At 42.2% G+C, this 22,753-nt stretch overlaps 1 protein-coding gene across 1 annotated transcript in view; it reads right to left on the bottom strand.

Annotated features, from left to right (window-relative positions):
• LOC311054548 (shisa family member 6) overlaps positions 1 to 22,753 on the bottom strand; it is a gene marked incomplete at both ends in the record, with an annotated part of 150,821 nt that overhangs the window by 71,191 nt on the left and 56,877 nt on the right. The gene's annotated exons all lie outside the window — the stretch shown is intronic.

A 22,753-nucleotide genomic window follows, 5' to 3' on the forward strand; every position in this document is an offset into this window, starting at 1 on the left:
GCGTAGCGTCGGTTGGGCCACACAAGCCTTTCTCCAGTCAATGGAGCTCTTGCCCAGTCTAGCTGCTGAAAGACGTGAGGCGAGAAAAAAAAATTCTGCTCCTCCAACAACAATTAGATACATTGGCTGTCCCATTCGCACCTTTTACCAAGCTACAATAGCTGCCGACTCATGCATAACAATGGTCCAATGTGTGACCTGTTAAGTACTGTAGGCTACTGTCAGATGTCCTGAAGCAGTCCAAAAGCTGTTGAGTCTGTCAGCGCGCGCGCATACGGACGTATGTCCGTCCGTCCGTATGTCCGTCCGTATGTTTGAGCACGGCTGATTGGTCAAGCTTCACGTGACACGTGACAATATGTTGTCATGTGTCACGTGACAACATATTGTTGCTGATTGCAACACAAGGATTCAACCAGTTACACTTTCAAAGGCACCACTCTCTTCACACGGGGTGTGATTTTTGCTATACTTTAGAATTGGAATCCTGATTTTTATTTAGCTATTTTTTAAATGGAATCCTGAAAAGTAACATTTTTATTTAATTTCAAATGCAGTTTGTTATATTGATGTTAACTTTTCAACTTAAATACAAATACATTGGACATAAAAAAGAAATAACATTTTAATACTATTCATTAAGATAATAATATAGACTGAAGTAATTAAAGCGGGTCATGTTTGCATGTTTGGAATTGTAACAGCTGAAATCAATAATTATATCAGTAATCCGGGCCCATGTATGCTGTAGACCCCAGTTTCTTGACGCTAGTGACAGGATTTCCGTCACGGAATAAAAATGAAACGTTTTTATTCGACAACCTTGGCCTACAGTATGTATCCTAGGTTGTAGGCCCGCTTAACATTGAGCAAAAAAACAAGAATAAATATGAGGGGGAAAAAAAGAAACAACAAAATAGCCTATTTTACTGAATGCTTGGTCAGAGACAACATGCAAGGACCGCCAGTGGTTGAAGGTGCGTGAAGTGAAGGTGCGTTTCAATGTCAATACATCTTCATCTTCATTCAACGTTTTCACGTTATTTGCCTGCACCCTGTGTAATTAAAAAGGCTTTAACTCTCGTCACACTGTTTGCAGTGGAAAGGTTTTATTAATGTGTGGATACGCTGGTGTTTTTTCATATTACCGACCTCACTGAAACTCTTGTCACACATTTTTTTCTCCAGTGTGTACACGCTGGTGCGTCTTCAGATTCCCCATCCTACTGAAACTCTTGTCACACTGTTTGCAGCGGAAAGGTTTTTCTCCAGTGTGGACACGCTGGTGCTTCTTCAGGTCATTTAACACACTGAAATTCTTGTCACACTGTTTACAGTGGAAAGGTTTTTCTCCAGTGTGGACACGCTGGTGCTTCTTCAGGTAACCAAACACACTGAAACTCTTGTCACACTGTTTACAGTGGAAAGGTTTTTCTCCAGTGTGGCGAAGATGGTGCTTCTTCAGGTCACCTAACTGATTGAAACTCTTCTCACACTGTTTACAGTGGTAAGGTTTTTCTCCAGTGTGGAGACGCAGGTGTGTCGTAAGACTACTTAACTGACTGAAACTCTTGTCACACTGCTTGCAACAGAAAGGTTTCTCTCCAGTGTGGACACGCTGGTGTCTTTTCAAAGAACCTAACTCACTGAAACTCTTGTCACACTGTTTGCAGTGGAAAGGTTTTTCTCCAGTGTGGTGAAGATGGTGCTTCTTCAGGTCACCTAACTGATTGAAACTCTTCTCACACTGTTTACAGTGGTAAGGTTTTTCTCCAGTGTGGAGGCGCAGGTGTGTCGTAAGACTACTTAACTCACTGAAACTCTTGTCACACTGCTTACAACAGAAAGGTTTCTCTCCCGTGTGGACACGCTGGTGTCTTTTCAAAGAACCTAACTCACTGAAACTCTTGTCACACTGTTTGCAGTGGAAAGGTTTTTCTCCAGTGTGGACACGCTGGTGTCTTGTCAAATGACCTGACTCACTGAAACTCTTGTCACACTGTTGACAGTGGAAAGGCTTTTCTCCAGTGTGGACACACTGGTGTCTTTTGAGAGCACCTAACTGACTGAAACATTTACCACACTGTTTACATATGTGGTTTTCTTTCCTCCTTAAGTCATCAGATCTATCTTTACTTCTCCTGGCTGAGTTAAAGTCTTGGTAAGATCTTGATACGTCAGTTCCATCTCCTTTTCTCTGGCTGGTTATAAAGCTGGCAATTTGAGCGGCCGCTGGTTGTTCATCAAAGATGCTGCATTCCTTGGACTGTGATGTGGATGGACTTATGTGTTCTCTTTCGGCTTGGAGATTTGTCCTCATCTTCTCTTCGCTCACTTGTCTCTCCCTGTCCTTTCCTTTATGTATCTGTCTTTTTACTCGAGCTGTCTCAGTATACTGTTCTTGACTACTTTGTCAGACAAATTTGAAGTCTATTTGCTTTTATGGGGCAGGAAGATTTGCCCTCATATACAGCAGTCTCTCTCAAACTCCTCAGTCTCTTAGTTATCCGTATCTTTTTCCCTCGTCCTTTTTCACCCAGACCGCCTCAATAGATTCTGTTTGAAGCAACGATTTATCTTCTTTGATGTTCTGTTCTTAAATAGCATATTTGTTGAGCAGATTTCTGGTCTGATGTCACACACAACACAAACTGCTGATTTGCGCAGGCGTCATTGCAATGAATGCATTTGTCATTGTATGCTTGGAGGTGGAGTCGTGATGTGAGTGTGTGGGAAAGTGTTGTCGGCGGGACTCATTTTATCTAGAAATGTGCAAAATCTCGTGAGCGTTCTTTGTGACCTATCGGTTGTCCAGAACCACTGTGCCACAATGGAACTCCATGTATGGACATCCCTGAAGAATGCAGATTATCTCTGTGTGAACAGTCCATCTGATGTTGGTACTATGACGTCATAGAGATTTCATCAGGGATCCCCTTATATGGAGCTACAATTACTTATTCACCTTATTCCGGGCCATGCCCACTGTGGGCCTGGCCACGTCAAACAGGTACATGGCCACTGGTCCCTTGAGTATCTTGAAGACCTGGCCCATTGCAAATTGCTGTACTTGAAGCCATCCCACCCTATAGCATAATGAGCAGGGGTTAGGTGAGTCCTACTGTAGGTTTGAGGGTTAGTAATCAGTAATCTGATCAATTTATTTGGAGAGGTCTGAAGTTTTGCTTTAAATGCCTTTGAGGTGCTAGATGTGCATGCATAGTCAAAATAACATTGGACGAGTGCTCCAGCTAGTGTCCTCAGTGCATTCCTACTGACCAACGAGGAGATCCTGCCCAAACACCTTGTTGGTTGGCTGACTTTCTTGATTACTTAATGTGTTGCCATTTCTTCCCAGGAAAGATTGTTCTCTAAAACACAACCCAGGTTACAGTGTTCCAGTTCCCTTTTGTCTGCTCATAATTACCGCGTCATCACTTCAAATTCCACTTGTTTGATCTGTGTCCTGTCTGAGTTCTCTATCCTGATTGGGTCACAATGGTATCCTGATCCGAAAATGCATTTTCTGTTTAATAAAGAGCTGTAATAGAGACAGGGAAACTCCTGTTACTGAACAAACACTCTATAGCAATGATCACTATCAGAATAGTTACAGTAACACCAGGGGTGTAGTGGAGGGGGGACGCTGGGGAGCGGCCCTCCCGCACTTCTCTAACTGCTGAAAATATGTACATTTTGTAATGATACCTCAGCTTCAGCACCATGGACAGCACTCACATATACACACAACTAAGCTTCAGCACCATGGACAGCACTCACATATACACACAACTAAGCTTCAGCACCATGGACAGCACTCACATATACACATACCTAAGCTTCAGCACCATGGACAGCACTCACATATACACACAACTAAGCTTCAGCACCATGGACAGCACTCACATATACACATAACTAAGCTTCAGCACCATGGACAGCACTCACATATACACACAACTAAGCTTCAGCACCATGGACAGCACTCACATATACACACAACTAAGCTTCAGCACCATGGACAGCACTCACATATACACATACCTAAGCTTCAGCACCATGGACAGCACTCACATATACACATAACTAGGCTTCAGCACCACAGACAGCACCCACACGTACACATAACTAGGATAAATAAAAGACGTGTTATGAATTATAGGTGTAATATTATAGAATTCAAAATATTGTTAAGACAAATGAGCGCTGGCATAACGCTGGGAAATGAAAATGTCTCTTATCTAGTTAAGCCAATGTTATGATTTGGAACACTGAGATATATCTAGCAATAACAGGGAGTGAATATTTTTAGTAACGGGGTCAACTCCACCCTTATGTAAGCTGATCTGGCCATTTTAGTGATGGATCTCTGTCAAATTAAGCCTCAAAATACCATGAGTAAAGCTAAGGGTTATATGCTTTATACTGTAAATACACAGCCAGGATTTCTGCAATGGGTTTAGGTTTGTCTTTCAAGACACATTTAGAAAATCTCAGATGTTTTCACTTAAATGGAAATATAAAAATAATACAATAAAATAAAATGACTTGAGTAAAAGTACAAAAGTACCTTTTTCAAACAATAACCAAAGTAAAAATCGGGCCTAAGTGGTTCATGTATGTTTCATAATAGTCTGATTCGGCAAAGTAACTTTTAACTAAAGTGGAGTGGATTGGAGTAAAAAGAACAATATTTGTCTCAGAGATGCAGTGGAGTAGAAGTACAAAGTATACCAAAATGGAAGTAAAAGTACCTCAAAATTGTACTTCAGTACAGTACTTGAGTAAATGTACTGTACTTTCCACCACTGCTGCTTGTTCTGTCATGATGTTCCAACTTCTGAAGGACTTTTATTGCAATGTCCAACACTTATTATGAAATTATTGATTCTTAGAGCATGAGAAAAGCCAAGAATGTGATGAAATGGATAAATCGGATGAACGCCTCAACAGCCACAAAGCTCACTTTTATACATTTCCTGACACTCGGTTATAAGCCATTGCTTTACGCTGAATAGGGACAACCTAATACTCACACAGTTTCAAGTATTCTGCATCGAATCAAATAATTCAATCTAACTTAATCTAATTAGACCGTAATGTATCCATTTGTAAGTCTGGGTGCGTGCAAACGAACATAATTGTCCATTTGGTTACATTTATGCACGCTCAGAGTTAAATTAGCGCAGAGTTGTTGTTTTTTTACTGTGCAGTGATTGGTGGCTAGATGACTCAATTTGAACAAACACTGGGTCCGAGGACCACAGGGGGTCCAAATGGACGTTAACCGGGTCTGTAACTTCCGTACAGATCCATTTGGTTCCTTACGTACGCTCTCAGCGTTAAAGCTGCACTATGTAGCTTTCCTCTTCTACCCCGGATTTGAACTTGGGCTCCTGCGCAAGTGGTGACAATATTACCATTGAGCTAATAGGCTCTGTTCACAGCAGCCATATTATGAAGACATTCACAGGTGTTACCAATGATACTAATGAAGGCTCTGTTCTATTTAGTCTAGCACAGTGGTTTCCACGACCCCCATAACTCTGAGAGTGTACCCTTACGGGTCCATTTGGTTCCATTTGTACACTCTCAGAGTTACACACCTGTAAGGGGCCATTTGGAAGCCCATGAGGGTCCCTGGACCCCAACTGTAGACCCACTGGTGTAACAGAGTGTTTCCAGTGAGCCAACATGCACAATATTAGCACCCTGACTCTGTTTGACCAGAATGGAACAGAGCCTTCATTAGTATCATTGGCAACACCTGTGAATGTCTTCATAATATGGCTGCTGTGAATAGAGCCTATAGGGGATAACTTGAATCGTGACCTTCATGTCAAAATCTGTGTCAAACCAGAAACAGGCTTGTGTCAACGGGCGTGTCTCACCACACAGGATCTAAATGTTTCAATGGAAGAGCAGGGAGACCAAATACAACCACCCCAATTGTAGTTATATTGTTATAGAAGACGACATCACCCATTTTCAACCTATCTTCATATAATTGGTCCATACTAATACCAGTGGTGGAAAAAGTACTCAAATGTTTTAGTTAAGTAAAAGCATCAATACTGCAAGGTAAAAGTACTCATTATGCAGAATGTCCCATTTCACAAGTTTTCAAAAAAACAATCTTTTGAAAATAGCAGATCTACAAGCTCACAATGTGTCGCATAGCGACGCATTGTGAGCTTGTAGATCGGCTATTTTTCAAATGTCCAAAATATATATAGGGCTGAAGTGATTAGTGTATGTTTTGCAATAATAATCAAAATCTACAAAGTAACTAGTAACGCAAGTCTTCAAACAATTATAGTGGAGTAAAAGTACAACATTTCCCTCAGAGATGTAACGGAGTAGAAGCAAAAGCACCGGGAATTTGAAACACTCCAATAAAGTCATACAAATACCTCAAAACCGCACTTAAAGCACAGTACTTGAAGTAAATGTACTTAGTTACTTTACACCACTGGGACTACTGTGACACCGTTGGGTTTGACCTGAAACCTGCTTTTGGCCTGCCTGACAGTTAGTGGTGGGGTGTTTTTTTTTTCCCTTGTTCTTTTTTGTCACAGAGCGCTGCGGCAGTGTTCCTATAGAGCACCTCCAGGCTCCAGTCTCTGTGGCCCATCATCCGCTCTGCACTCTGTGGTGGTGCAACGTGACCTGGATAATACGGAAAACTTGGGAGGATATACTGAACCTAATGTGGGGCGGCACACGCGTCGCGATGTACTGTATCCGTAGGGGAGGGGGAGGGGGGGAAACTTTAGGGACAAAGGGGAAAAAAAGAACAAAGTACGGGGTTCTAGGTACTTCAAAAGCGAGGCACTTTGGTGGAGATGCTGCATGCAAAGCAGTGGTGGACAAAGTCCTCAGCGTACAGCAAGGGTCTTCAACAGGGGGTCCTCAGAGCTACTATAGGGGGTCCGCCAAATCTTTGTATGATGAGATTTTTTTTTTTTTTCACTTCAACCCTAGCATCCCTTTTCTGAGGAGAACTTTAGCCAAACAATAGCCGATCTACAAGCTCACAACGCCTCGCAGCGCGAGGCGTTGTGAGCTTGTAGATCGGCTATTTTTGGCAAATAAGTATAGGTGTAGAGGGAAAAAAGAGCAGACCAAGTAAACAAAAAAGTCTAATCTGAAACCCAATTTTATACAATAAAGAGGGGGTGCCTGCTTCATCTCTCTCTCAGCCAAGGGGTCCTTGGCCTGAAAACGTTGAAGACCCCTTGTGCAGTGGTGGGAGAAGTAGTGACATGTTTTACTTAAGTAAAAGTATCGATAACGCAAGTTAAAGTCCGGTATTACAATTTTACTTGAGTAAAAGTGCAAAAGTTTTGGCCTCTTGAGTACCAAAAGTAAAAGTATCCATTATGCAGAATGTCCTATTATTTCACAAAATTATGTATAAAACATCTTATGAAAATAGCAGATCTACAAGCACACAACACGTCACTTTACGACGCGTTGTGAGCATGTAGATCGGCTATTTTCAAATGGTCAAAGTACAGTATTATATAGGGTTGAAGTGATTAATGTAGGCTTTGTACTACTATTCAACATCTGCAAAGCAACTAGTAACTAAAGTTTTCAAATAATGTTAGTGGAGTAAAAGTAAAACATTTGCCTCTGAGGTGTAGTGGAGCAGAAGTGAAAGTACACAAATTGGAAATACTCCAGTGAATGTACTTTACACCAATGTATTTTTATGAGTTAAAGTATTCAAAAGTACAATGTGCATTTTATGTTCTTTTTCATTTCAATGCATTGCTGTATGGAAATGTTGACATCTCCCCCCAAAAATATCAATACTATTGAAAATAGCAGATCTGAAAGCTAACAAGATTGCAAGTTGTGAGCTTGTAGGTCTGCTATTTTTACTATTTGTCTTGGAAATGTAGTGGAGTGGATCCAAAACATACAAATAGTACAGTACTCAAGTGAATGTACACACCGTTGGTGCAAAGACTATGAAACACATTCAGGATATCTACACAGCAAAAAAAGTGTTAATTTAAAGCGGCACTATCTAACTTTTTTGATGAATAAAATGTAATTTTGTCTAATCTGTATGGTAGAGTATGTTAATACAATATAACTTATACAATTGGGATGGTTGTATTTTGTCTCCCTTCTCTTCTATTGAGACATTTAGATCATGTCAAAAGTCATGTCTCACCTATACACAGGATCTGACACGAATGTTGACCTGATGGTCAAGATTCAATTTATCAATGGTAAAAATGGCAGCACTTGTGCAGTAAACCGGGTTCAAATCCGGGGTAGAAGAGGAAAGTGGTGTATAGTGCAACTTTATCTCTGAGAGTGTACATAGTAATCATTTGCATTTTTACACTCTCAGAGTTTCTATTTTGGTTACATTTCGGTTACGTTTACACTTGAATTATAAAATGCATAAATGGATTGAGCATAGTAAACTAATGTGGGGCGACACAGATCGCATTGTGTCCGCGGGGCCGGAGACCGCAGCAGAGTTGCTGGGAAAGTTTATAGGGACAAAACCAAACCTAAAGAAACCCTGCTCAACCCATTCAGTCCAGGAACGCATTCTGTGTCATTTTCGATTTTTAGCTCTAGCCTATAACCATTATTTTATATACTTTGGCTATTCAAAATGGCAGATATACAAGTTCATAGCACGCACAGAGTGTTGCACTATGTACTTGTAGATCAGATTTGTTTTTGTGAAAATAGTAGTTGACCCAAAACATGACTTGTTTTCTATCAATTACACACCCCATGAAGCATTGAATTGATGGAGATTGTTCCGTTTTTGTCGCATCCCTAAGCCAATAATTTGATGACCGGTAGAGAGATGCTAATGTATCCTACCGGAGAGACCGCCGGTCATCAAATTATCGTAAAAAAAAAAAAAAAATCGATCTCCATGAATTCAATGCTTCGTGCGGTGTGAAATTGATAGACAATACGTATTTTTTGGGGTGAACAATGGTAGCAACTCAACGCGTTTAGGGATGCACAAACGGTCAAGACGGTCTGCCGCAGTTCAGAATCAGAAGAAAAGCGGGGGGAAAATGAGGGAAACAGGATGTTATTGTGTACAGTACTGTATGTGAGAATGGACTGGGTCAACACTGCTTCTGATTCTTGCCATTCAATCAGAATGAATGTGTCAAGGTTTTTTCTTTTTCTTTTTTAAGTGACAGCAGTCTCTGTCGCAAATCACTGCTGTTGGGCAGAGATCTCCATATTTCGATGTGTTTTTGTAAATGAGTGTTCTACTTTGTCGTACGAGAGTGTCACACAAGACCTGAGGCTTATTCTACAAATGCCTTCTAAATCAAACTTTTTAGTGCCAAGGACGCCCAAATTGATAGTATTTAGCCACAGACCCTCATCTGAAAATGTTTTGTGCCTCAAAAGAGAATATTTTTGTTAGAAAAATCAAAATTATTCTACAAATCCCGAAAATTGCAGAGCCTCGCGGCGCACCACAAAGTGACACACTGTGAGCTTGTATATCTGCTATTTTCAACCCATGAAAAAAAGTATTAACAAGAGCGTGTGACTAAATGGGGGTTCTCCTTCCATTCCGACATCTCGCCACTCCGACTAGTGGCTTCCGCGTGCGGTTAGGGTTAGGGTTAGGGTTAGGTATAGGGTTCGTCAACGTCGGAAAGGCAACATGTCGGAAAGGCGAAATGCACCCGACTAAATGATAACTACACTGGATCCGTCGGAATAAAATGTTCATTTGTTTTCTGTATTTCATGAAAAGGAAATAATAAACAGTTTTTGGACATTACGAGCTTTCCGCCCGACAGCGAATATACTTTCAAGTAATACTTGAGGTACTTGTGTGACCGGCCGGGCGCGGCTGTCAATGTCACCGCGAGTCAAGTGAAGCGGTAATCTGTCCGCAGACATCTTGCATCTCCGAGGAAAGCCTTGACCCGGCACGTTGCTCCCCGTGATGCCCGCGGGGCCCGGCTGTTCCTTCTTTCTGTCGTTTGGGCTCAAACGTATATAAGCGTGGACGACTGGACGTGCGTGCACACACATACACACACACACACACACACACACACACACACACACACACACACACACACACACACACAGGCAGACAGACGCCTGGACGTCGCTTCCTACCCCCTCGGATCACAAAGTTCAATTAATTTCACAGTCGGACGAGCCCGCAGCCCTTTTCTCGCCGGGGGGGCCTGGTGGTTCTGTGGAACCCGGAAAGAGATGAAAAGAACGCGATCCGCCCCCCGACCCCCCACCCCCACCACCAGTGGTGGACGGTAACTAAGTATATTTACTTGAGTACGGTAATTAAAAGGACGACTTCACCCGTTTTCAACCTATCTTTGTATAATTGGTCCTTGCTAATGTTCACAATAAAAAATTGAAGAAATCGACTCAGTCTGTATATCATATGGAGGGCTGTGGACGCTTGAGAAACCCACCTACCAGTGCCATTGTTTTGTTGTTTTTTTAAACAACGCAAGAACTATTGGCTTACCTTATAGCATGCTAACTTTCCAGGAATAGAAAGCCTGCAGTTCAAAGACATATATTGCTCTTTTGACTCCAGTACATTTCTAGGAAGGGGGGGGGGCACATTATGAATTAATCTACAAGCTTTATTTCAATACATTCATACAAGAGTGTCACGCAAAAAAATAGTGACACTCGATGCGATGCGTTATGAGCTTGTAGATCGGCTAGTTTCACTAGTTTAAAATCATTCAAAAGGATCGGTTTTGGACATACAAGGTTTGTACCCGACAGTGACGCAATACTTTCAGTCGAGTATTGGAGTTGAGTACTTTGTCCACCAATGCCACCCCATCCCCCCCCCACACACACACACACACACACACACACACACACACACACACACACACACACACACACACACACACACACACACACACACACACACACACAAACACACAACCATGAAGACGCCCCTGGGTCAAATCTGCTCCCAGAGAGGCCAGTGCTTTGTGGCATATTACAGCACGCATCCATACACTGTAAGGGGCAAGATGAGAGAGGTGCATGCTTCATTGCTGAAGCATCTCTCTCTCTCTCTCTCTCTCTCTCTCTCTCTCTCTCTCTCTCTCTCTCTCTCTCTCTCTCTCTGTAAATTACCGCAATTTTGGACAATGACATCACAGCCAGGTAACAACACAACCCACACCTCTACCAACGGCTCAGTGTGCTTTGAAGTCCTCTACACCTCAGCAAAATCCCCTTTTAAGCCATTAAAGCCGGGAAACGCATCTGTGTAACCACTTCATCCACTATTTTATACTTTTGGCTATTCAAAAATAGCAGATATACGAGCTTGTACGAGCTTGTAGATCTGATGTTTTTGAAAAATCTCGGAACGTTTGTGCAAATATTTGAATTATGTATATTTTTAAAGGGAACATTTTTTAACTCAAATCTTTCATTCTTCAGGGTTCCCTGGAAAAACATATTTTGAGATGTGGGGGGGGGGGGGGGGGGGGGGGGGCAAAAAATAGCAGATACAAGCTCATAGCGCTGCACTCGGTGCCGCGCTATGAGCTTGTAGATCTGCTATTTTTTTTTAATAGCCAAAGAAATCTAAAGATGACACAGATTCATTCCCGGTCATAATGGGTTAACACAAATAAAAAAAACAAAAATGTAAAAGTAGATGGCCCAGGTTTTTGGCCTCAATTGCGGCTGGCGTCTCATGTTGATGTTGAGTACGGGCAAATGGACTCTTACGGGTCCATTTGGTTCCATTTGTACACTCTGAGCATACTGTATTTAATAGCTCCACCAAAATTGCAGGTGGTACACACAAACTACAGACAGTGGTGGGAAGAAGTACTCAGATATTTTTTTACTTAAGTAAAAGTACCAATACCACAATATAAAAAATACTCTGTTACAAGTAAAAGGCCTGTGTTCAGAATGTTACTTGAGTAAAAAAAAGTACAAAAGTATTGGCATCAAAATAATGCTTAAAGTACCAAAAGTAAAAGTACGAAAATGTTTGAAAATAGCAGATCTGCAAGCTCACAACGCGTCGCATCGCGACGCGTTGTGAGCTTGTAGATCGGCTATTTTCAAATAGCCTACTGTAGGTAAAATAGGGCTAAAGTGGTTAATGTGTGTTTTATAATAATAATAATTTATATCTGCAATGTAACTAGTAACTAAAGTTTTCAAATAATAGCAATGGAGTAAAAGTACAACATTTGCCTCGATGTAGTGGAGTAAAAGTACTGAAAATTGGATATACTCCAGTAAAGTAAATAATACCTCAAAATTGTACTTAAGTACAGTACTTGAGTACATGTACTTTAGTTAATTTACACCACTGACTACAGAATGGTTGTGGGAAGACAGTGTGTTCTCTCGCAGTCCTCCCAAATGATGTGCACTGTTAATGAGGTAGTAAAATAGTGGCCTGACAGCTGGTCGAACACACCCCTAGATGGATGTCTTACATTACAAGCGACGGCCCCCATTACTGAACAGGACCCCCCCTCCAAGAGTCTATCATTCTATTTGCTCTCTCTCTCTCTCTCTCACACACACACACACACACACACACACACACACACACACACACACACACACACACACACACACACACACACACACACACACACGCCGAGGGTACCGCCCGGGCCGAGGGGTCCATGGCTGGAGGCAGTCAGTGATGGAAGAAGTACTCACAATTGTTTCTCAAAGTATCAGTACCGCAATGTACCATTTATAATAAACTTGCGTAAAAGTACAAAAGTAGGCCTATTGCCATCAAAATATACTTATACTCAGTGGTGGAAAGCAGCTAAGCACATTTACTTAAGTACTGTACTTAAGTACAATTTTGAGGTATTTACTTGACTATTTCCAATGTCCAATACTTTTACTTCTACTCGACTACATCTCAGAGGCAAATTTGGTACTTTTACTCCCCTACAATTATTTGAAAACTTAGTTACTTTGCAAATTATTACATTATGAGACATTAACCACTTTAGCCCTATATTATACTTAGGCAGGCTAGGCTATTTGAAAATAGCCGATCTACAAGCTCACAACGCGTCGCATCGCGACGCGTTGTGAGCTTGTAGATCAGCTGGAGCTTGTAGACCATGCACTGCTTATAGCTTTCCACCACTGCTTATACTTACTTATACTTATACTAATATACTTATACTTAAAATGATATGAAAAATATGTTTTTCACACTTTTAGAGCATAAACGCAGCCATAATGAGGACATATCTATCATTTGATGCCTAAGAAATTGAGGGGAAAAAAAACGGTTTATTCTTACAGTATGTCAAAAGTCCCTAAAAGTCCATTTTTAATGACTTCCGGTAAACACAAACGTACTGCGTGATGACATAGATAGACCTCTAGGAATCTATAAATGCATCTCGGAAGCCAATCACAGCACGTCCTGCGAAGTGACGTGCTTACATTTTTTCCATTATTATTAATTTCATCATGCGTTTTTTTTTTGCCAATCACAGCACGTCCCGCACAGCATGGCGTCACAGCGAAAGACACATTTTCACGACGGAAAGAAAAACTTTCACCACGGATGGGTCCTAAACCCTCTTATAGGAGCGGTTGCACCGCTCAAAAATATTGAGATGAGGGGTTTCCGCCCGACAACAACGATAAGCTCTAACGAAGCCGTCAGTGGCACAACATGCTCTCCACCGGCGGCAGCGGCCAACATGGAGAGCCGCTCCACACACCACTGGCATTACCGACTATTTGACCCTGGAGTTCACCACATGCACCACCACCACCATTATGCAGAGCAGAGAAGGAGAGAGAGAGAGAGAGAGAGAGAGAGAGAGAGAGAGAGAGAGAGAGAGAAGAGGTTTGTTGTGGGATCAAAATCACAGCCGTGACCCAACAACTGCACACTGATTTGTTTGTACTGCACTTTTCTCCCGCTGTCACGACGAGCTCATTGTGCCTCTTGTTACCCAGCACTAGTGTGTGTGCGTGTGTGTGTGTGTGTGTGTGTGTGTGTGTGTGTGTGTGTGTGTGTGTGTGTGTGTGTGTGTGTGTGCGTGTGCGTGTGCGTGTGTGTGTGCGTGTGTGTGCATTCTGAACTTGTGTGCATTCGCTAAAGGTTCTATTGTTTTCCAAATTGGGGCGACGTCCCCAGGGGACGCACACGCAACAACAAAGCCACCGCTGACCCAAATGGCGGCACCGTTTGCCTTTGGGCGCCGGGCAGTTTTGATTTTGTCGACTAGAACTTTGACGAAAAACTTCCGTCGACTACCTTTTCTCACCGACGAAGACGAAATATAGCAACGATGACTGAAACTATGACTACTGAACATTGATCGTTTTGTGAACAAATAAAAACCCGACTAAAATATTATAGGGAGTGACTAGTGGACAAGAGATCCAGTATAGAACTAAGGCAAGTCATTTTATGCTCGGTTGTGTGTCGCGACTCGAAAATAGCCGATCTACACGACGCTCACAACATGTCACAGTGTGATGTGTTGTGAGCTTGTAGATCTGCTATTTTTGGCACACAGCTAATTGTGAATCAGGTATTACAACGCCAACACGGCCCGCCAAAATACATTTTAGTCGACTAAATCAACTGTAAAAGTAGACTGAACTGGACTAAAACTAAAACATTTCAGGTGACTAAAATATGACAAAAACTAAATGGAATTTTATTCAAAAGAATATGTCAAAATTAACATTGGGGCTGAGCCTCAGTTACTATCGTTCAATCACCCACCCCAGCACCCCACCTTTTGGAACGCAATACCATCATAACTTAACCACTTAACCCTCTATTTTTAGAGAGTTACAACTCTATCTCCTTTTCCCCATCTACACCAAATCTCTTTGCCAAAAATAGGTAATCTGCGACACATTGTGAGCTTGTAGATCAGCTTTTGGTTGGCTAATCACCCCCAGCATCCATGAAAGCGGTTCAAAGGAAATGACTTCCTGACAGAATAACAAGACAACACTACAGTGTCAGTTCTAGAACAGTGGCTTTCAAACTTGTTTTAATTTCAAGAAGCCAGTTTTGTACAGGCCAGTGGTTTTCAAATCCAAATCCTTAAAGGGATAGTTCACCCCCAAAATGACTTTTTTTTTTGTCGTATTCTTGATGACCGGCAGCGGTTCCGGTAGGAGACACAAAGAGTCTCCTTTGTGTCTCCAACCGGAACCACTGCCTACCGGTCAGCTGGTCATCAAATTATTGGCTTAGGAATGCGGGAAAAAAAATCCAAGTTTCCATGGGGTGACTAATCGATAGAATTTTTTATTTTTATTTCTTTGGGTGAACTATCCCTTTAAAGCCTCTTTTATCAGTGTGATTATTAGTGTTACCGCACTTTGGCTTTGCAGCGCAGCATAAGACTTTGCATTCCACACCAGCTCTCTCCTTCTTAAGTATTCATGGTGGGTGGTGGCTACAGGCTGGTGGTGTCCCCCCTCACTGCTTGTGCTGACAGAAGCGTTTTCCGTGTCCAGTCCACTGACCCGTCCTTGCTCTCCTCTCATAATAGATATTGACACCCCGGGGTGGAGATAATGCTAATCTGCCTCCTAACAAGGCTATGATAGAAGACGGTACAGACAGTCTGGACAGGCAGGCACCATTGACGAGCAAGGGAGGCAAAAAAAAAACGGATACGGAAGTTTGCTGAAATACATTGGAGTCAATGAGAGCCGGCTGGACCAGCTTGTGAACACACGCTATTTCTGAATGATTGCGTTTGTTACAGCGGTGGAAAAAGTACTCAAATGTTTTACTTAAGTAAAAGTACCAATACTGCAATGTACTCTGTTACAAGTACAAGTCCGGAATTCAACATTTACTTGAATAAAAGTACAAAAGTATTGGTATCAAAATGTACTTAAAGTACCAAAAGAAAAAATACTAAAATGTTTGAAAATGGCAGACCTACAAGCTCACAACGCGTCGCGATGCGACGCGTTGTGAGCTTGTAGATCGACTATTTTCAAAGAGCCTACAGTATGTATAAAATAGGGCTAAAGTGGTTAATGTATGTTTTATAATGTAATCATTTATATCTGCAAAAAAAATAAAAGTACAAAAGTACAATATTTGCCTCTGAGATGTAGTGGAGTAAAAGTAAAAGTAATTAAAATTGGAAATAGTTACGTAAAGTAAAAAAAACTCAACTTGTGACCCAAAAGACAGATTTGGTGACTTCCCAGAGCCCCAAATAACAAAACAAAAAAAATGCATTATGAATTAGCAGCTTAAGACCTATTTCGCAAATGATTATAACAGAAATACTCTCAATTAAACCGTTAATCGTGATTATTTGTATGACAATTAATCAGTTCCCAAACACAGTTGTTATCACATGTAACTCAATATCATAAAATCACACCTGACATCATTGCCGGGGCGGTTTGTTTATTTCTGGAGAACAGTTCTTGTATGACCCGATCTAAGATTTGCCTATGGGAATTCCAATATGACAAACTAGAAAAAGTGCTCCTCGGAGCACAGGTTTCCGCCATGTCAGGTACGTTATTATGGCCTCCTGATGCATTTTGTGCCAAATATGTGTTTTGCTAAATTAGACCTGCTGGTGGCGCTATAATAGGTCAATGTGAAAAGGGTGGCATTTCGTCCTTGGCCTAGTGGGAATGCGCGTGTGTGCACAGTTTCGCAGCGACCGGAGATTAGCTGCTCACAGACAGATGGACACACGGACGGACGGACACACGGACACACGGACGGACGGACAGGGGGTAAAACATACTCTCTTGCCATGCCTTTCGGCCTGGCGGAGACAATAACTGGCTGACCCAGGGGTAGTGGGAGTGACTGTCAGGCCCACAAAACACTCTGCAGTGTACCAGCGGTAATACGGTAGAGCTCAACAATGCTGGATGGTTTCAATCAATCTGCTCTACCATCATTAAGACGCCAATAAATTATTCATTCTTTCATTATATTTGTGTTTCTCATATTACTGTGTGTAATGTTATATGGGATGGAATTCATGCTGCGGTTGGGTAGGTACAGTCCACAGCTCTTGTACTTGCATTTACTTTCATGTTTCCCAGCAAACGGACATCATCAAGTTATTATGTCTGATTTGGAATGTTTGGCAAGACCGCTTTGGTAGAGGTTTGGCTTGTGTAGTTATACCTTGCCATGATGTAACTCCAAAGGTGGTCAAGAAATCAATAATTGCTCCATTGATTGGAAATGGATAATTCAAAATATGGTCCTCATTGACTTAAAACAGCTCTCAAAGTCACTATTTTAGCACGTTAATGAACACAAGCTGATTCAGGCAATATAGAACATCACCAAACCCAGTACTGTTCATTTTTTAGATAAAAATGTCAACTTCCTGCTGATTTTACTAGTTGAAGATCCGGATCCGCGGATCCAGTCTGGGTTTTCATCTTAATAAAACTAGGAGGTTAACATTTTTATATATAAAAAAAATTGTACCGAGAGCTGTTTTACCGTACAATGTAAGTCAATGAGGAGCATATTTAGAATGATCAATTTCTAACCAATATTTTTGATTTCTTGTCCACCCTTGGAGTTACACGATGGCAAGGTAACTGCACAACCCAAACATCTACCAAAGTGGTCTTGCCCTTTAAATGTTTGAACATTTTTGAATATGTTAGGCACAAACACCAGTTTGAAAGCGGTTAAACACAAAGTACTATGGACGTGCAATCCCTCGACGCGAAGTTGACATTTGAATTCATGGCGGACATTTAATGATATTCTGAAGTGGCTGACACCAACACAAGCCCTCTAGATATACGTGCTACTAGCCCTTGATAGGAAGATGGAGGGGGGGGGGGCGGGGGGGCATAGGCCCTATTTCCAATTTGAGATAAAAGCCTGTTTGGGGAAGAATAATGCAATGCATGCATGCAAGATAGGGCCAGGCGACGGACCCATCTGAATTCTGGTATGTAAAGTCACGCACGTACGGACACACGCATGCACACACGCACATACGCACACACACACTCTTTCCACTCCGGCCAGAAAGGCCAGATCTCTGTTGGATGTGATTTCAGTGTACAACAAACTGGCACAACAGCACTGCATAATGCATGAGGAGAGGGCGGATCCAGAGAGATAGGAGGATATGGTCGCAGTCTCCATATATATATATTTTTTTTTCCCATAATTGAATGCCCATTTTATCATGTGAAATTATCGAAGAATAGAGAATCTTCACACGCACACACTCACACGCACGCACACGTACACGCACGCACGCACGCAAACACACACACACACACACACACACACACACACACACACACACACACACACACACACACACACAGCCAAACATATTATCTCCTGGCCGAGATAAAATGTTTAAATGCACTTAAACCCTATGTAGCGTACACTTTGTTGGCTGGTGTCCCCCAGAGGTCAATAGTAGGGCCCCTACTGTTTTCCCTCTACATCAATATCAGCAAATCGCCCAGCTCCATAGATCGGTTATTTTCCACCAAGTGTTTGCCCCCGGAATATGGACATTATAGGGTTCAGATGGTTAATGGGATACATTGTTTTGTTTTGCCCTCTCTCACAGCCATTTGTGCCACCTCATTGCACCACCGCTCGCACACATGTCCATTTGCATAGTAGAGCCTATTCTGAATGCGTTCCCATTTCGACACACCGTCTGCCAGAAACCTCTCATCTCCATATTTTTACTTGTTGTGTTTTTTTCCGTAAATTAACGCCCTACTTGATCATACCACAGTGTCACACAAAAGCATCAAAAGTAGCAGATCTACAAGCTCGAAACGCGGCGCGAAGCGGCGCGTTTCGAGCTTGTAGATCTGCTACTTTTGCTATTTTTGAATTTGAATTCTGAAAAGTAACAGTTTTGGACGTATGAGGTTTCCACCCGGCAGAGACGATTTCCACAACGAGCTTTTGTAGCCTATTACTCAATAAACTTTTTCATTCCACTGACTTTGCATTATACTTGTTCATAATTATAGTCGGGACGAATAAACTTGGACTAGCTTCATTATAATTGTATACGTCACCACGGCTCGCGACTTAAACTACCTCTCCTGCGCGCGTCTCATTTTATTTATTCATTTTATTTCACCTTTATTTCAAATCCCACTGCGATTGTGGTCTCTTTCATGAGAGAGCCCTTTGGTCAAGAAAGTAAACAAGCAGGAATGTCAATAAAAAATGCAATTAAACACTCAAGCACAACACAAATTTCACACTAATACAAGCTCAATAAACGTGGCTCTCCACCAAACAGACTACTTCAGACTACTAACAGACTGGCAGTCTGAGCCGACGTTTTTTGCCAAACACACACACACACCCACACACACACACACACACACACACACACACACACACACACACACACACACACACACACACACACACACAGACACACACACACGTGTAGTTGTTGATGTCGTTTTCCCTCTATATCAAAATCACCCAAATCGCCCAGCTCCATGGATCGGCTATTTTCACCAAATGTTGTCCCCGGAATATGGACATTATAGTAGGGTTCAGATGGTTAATGAGATACATTGTTTTGTTTTGCCCTCTCTCATAGCCATTTGCGCCACCTCATTGCACCACCGCTCCAAAAGTTCTGGTCACCACACCGCACAAACTATTGCAAGCGGCGGTCGGCCGATGGCACCTTGTTGCGCGCACTATTAGCATATTAGCATCTTAGCTTAGCATGCTAGCCCTAAGGTACCCTACTATACAACTCGCATGCGTCAGAGGAAAGGGCTTGGACCAACACAAAAAAACACAGAGCATGTTTTCGCTAGTTGTAGTACTTCTCTGCTTTGGATTTGATTAAAAAAAAGCCTCCCCCCTCCACCACCACCCCGCTGCTACCGATGGGCAGTTAGCTGTCGGTAGTCGACCGAGCATGTTTGGTCGGCTTTCGACGCTTCCCTACAACTCGCGACCCGACACACCACCAATCCGACAACAGATTTGTTTTGGCCGCATACGCTTTCCAACGCTTATATCAGGGGTCTTCAACGTTTTCAGCCCAAGGACCCCCTAGCTGAGAGAGAGATGAAGCAGGGACCCCCTCTATATTGTATAAAATTGTGTTTCATATTCAACTTTTTTTGTTTAGGTGGTCTGCTCTTTTTTCCCTCTACACCGATAGCTCTTTGCCAAAAATAGCCGATCTACAAGGTCCCGGACCCCCTGTTGAAAACCCCTGACTTATGTAATTCAGCCACTGCCAGAATTTTTTATTTCTTTTTCATTTTCCTTACCTTTTCAACTAGTCAGAGAATATTTATCTCCAGTATGATCAATACCCCGATCGTTGCTAAACACGGAGGCTTTCTCTCTGCTTACGCAAAGAAAAAACAATGTCACTGCGACTTTTACCTACCGTTTACCGATTGTTTTTACCTAACAATGTGAGTACTTTTTCAACCACTGTGCGGCTTTAATTTGGACTGAAGCATACTGGAGGCGGGCTATGGATCTGGTTGTTCCCTGTTGAAAATGACAGGTGCAATGTGAGAGGAGTCCATTATCACAGAGTGGCTGGGTTCTGCTCTGTCCTATATGTAGGACAAGACTCCACATGCCTCCCTTGTCACACCAATGGATGGAAAGCATTATAATTTAGGACAGAAGGATGGATATGCCTCTCCCTCTCTCTCTCTCTCTCTCTCTCTCTCTCTCTCTCTCTCTCTCTCTCTCTCTCTCTCTCTCTCTCTCTCTCTCTCTCTCTTGTATTTGTAACTCAAATCTTTGCATCTGGGGGTCCCTGGAACAACATATTTGAGATGGCGGTCCGTGACCAAATACATATCATTTTGGGGGTCCTTGACATGAAATAGATTGAGAACCACTGCTCTAAAGAGAGAGAGAACATAAAACAAGTAAACCACACGGGCCCCATGTTCTGCATAATGCAATGCAACACAATTACAAGTCCAGTCCCTGGTGCATCCGTATACGATTAAACCTCATGTCTACTTAGTGGGACGCCGGTGTCTCGTGCTGGAAAATAGCAGATCTACAAGCTCGCGACAAGCCAAGCTTGTTGAACGGCTATTTTTCTATCGAGCCAAGCTTGTAGATTGGATATTTTCGGTAACACAATGTGAAAGGCATAAAATAGGCTTTAGACACTGGACATGGAACACACCAAAACACACTCTCTCTCTCTCTCTCTCTCTCTCTCTCTCTCTCTCTCTCTCTCTCTCTCTCTCTCTCTCTCTCTCTCTCTCTCTCTCTCTCTCTCTCTCTCACACACACACACACACTGGGGGCGTGCACAAACAGCCAGCCTGCAGGGATTAGAGGTGGCTCATGCACATGCAGCAGTCAGTTGCGTTCCGACGACACAAGGTCACCTTAAGTGGCTTTGGGACGAGAGGGGGCGGAAAGCAATTCCCCCCGGGGCCTGAACGGGGGAGAGACTCATGAAAAAGTAATTAAGTAGGATGGGAGATGATGAGCGGGATGTGAGGCGCGCGAGACGGGGGCGAGGGGATAGTAGATTAAGTCCCCCCAACCCCCCAAACCACACACACACACACACACACACACACACACACGCACACGCACACGCACACACACAGTGGTGGAAAAAGTACTCAAATGTTTCGCTTAAGTAAAAGTATCAATACCGCAATGTAGAAGTACTACTCTGTTACAAGTGAAAGTCTGTAATTCAAAATGCACTTGAATAAAAGTACAAAAGAATTGGTATCAAAATGTACTTGGAAGGACCAAAAGTAAAAGTGCGAAAGTGTTTGAAAATAGCAGATCTACAAGCTCACAACGCGTTGTAGATCGGCTATTTTCAAATAGGGCTTAAGTGGTTAATGTATGTCTTATAATGTCATCATTTATATCGGCAAAGTAAGTAGTAACTACAGTTTTCAAATAGTTGTAGTGGAGTAAAAGTACAATATTTACCTCTGACACACACACACACACACACACACACACACACACACACACACACACACACACACACACACACACACACACACACACACACACACACACACACACACACAGACAGACATAGCATAGCATAGAAATAGCAGATCTACAAGCTCACAATGCGTCGCGATGCGATTTTACCTTAAAATTGTACTTAACTACAGTACTTCAGTAAATGTACTTAGTTACTAATCAAAACTAAGCAACGGTGACTAAAACAATGACTAAATACACTGACAATGTCATCAACAAATAAACAACTACACAACAATGTTGTGAGGGACTAAGAGTAGAACTAAGACAAGTCATGTTATGCTTGGCTGTGTGCCAGTGTTACACTCCGAAAATAGCCGATCTGCTATTTTGTGGAGCTTGTAGATCAGCTATTTTCGGAGTCGACCAAATCAACGGTAGATTTAGTCGACTAAAATCATATTATATTTGGTCGACTAAAACTAGACTAAAATTGAAACATTTCTGGTGACTTAAAAACTAAATTGAATTTCATTCAAAAGACTAGGACTAAAACTAACTCAAAAGTTGCTGCCAAAATGAACACTGCTGTGAGAGAAGTTCTCTTTACGAACATAAAAAAAACAAATCACAAACTCACATTTCTGCCTCCTCACCTCCTCCGTTCTGTTTCCCCAGCGTGTTACAGTGAAATTGGTGACCCGCCAAAATGTGTGACCAAACTTGTGGACTTCACATAATGCCTCATTGAGGTCTTGCAACTGTACT

Source organism: Gymnoscopelus microlampas (assembly GCF_963454915.1).
Source record: "Gymnoscopelus microlampas genome assembly, chromosome: 11".
Taxonomy (NCBI): domain Eukaryota; kingdom Metazoa; phylum Chordata; class Actinopteri; order Myctophiformes; family Myctophidae; genus Gymnoscopelus; species Gymnoscopelus microlampas.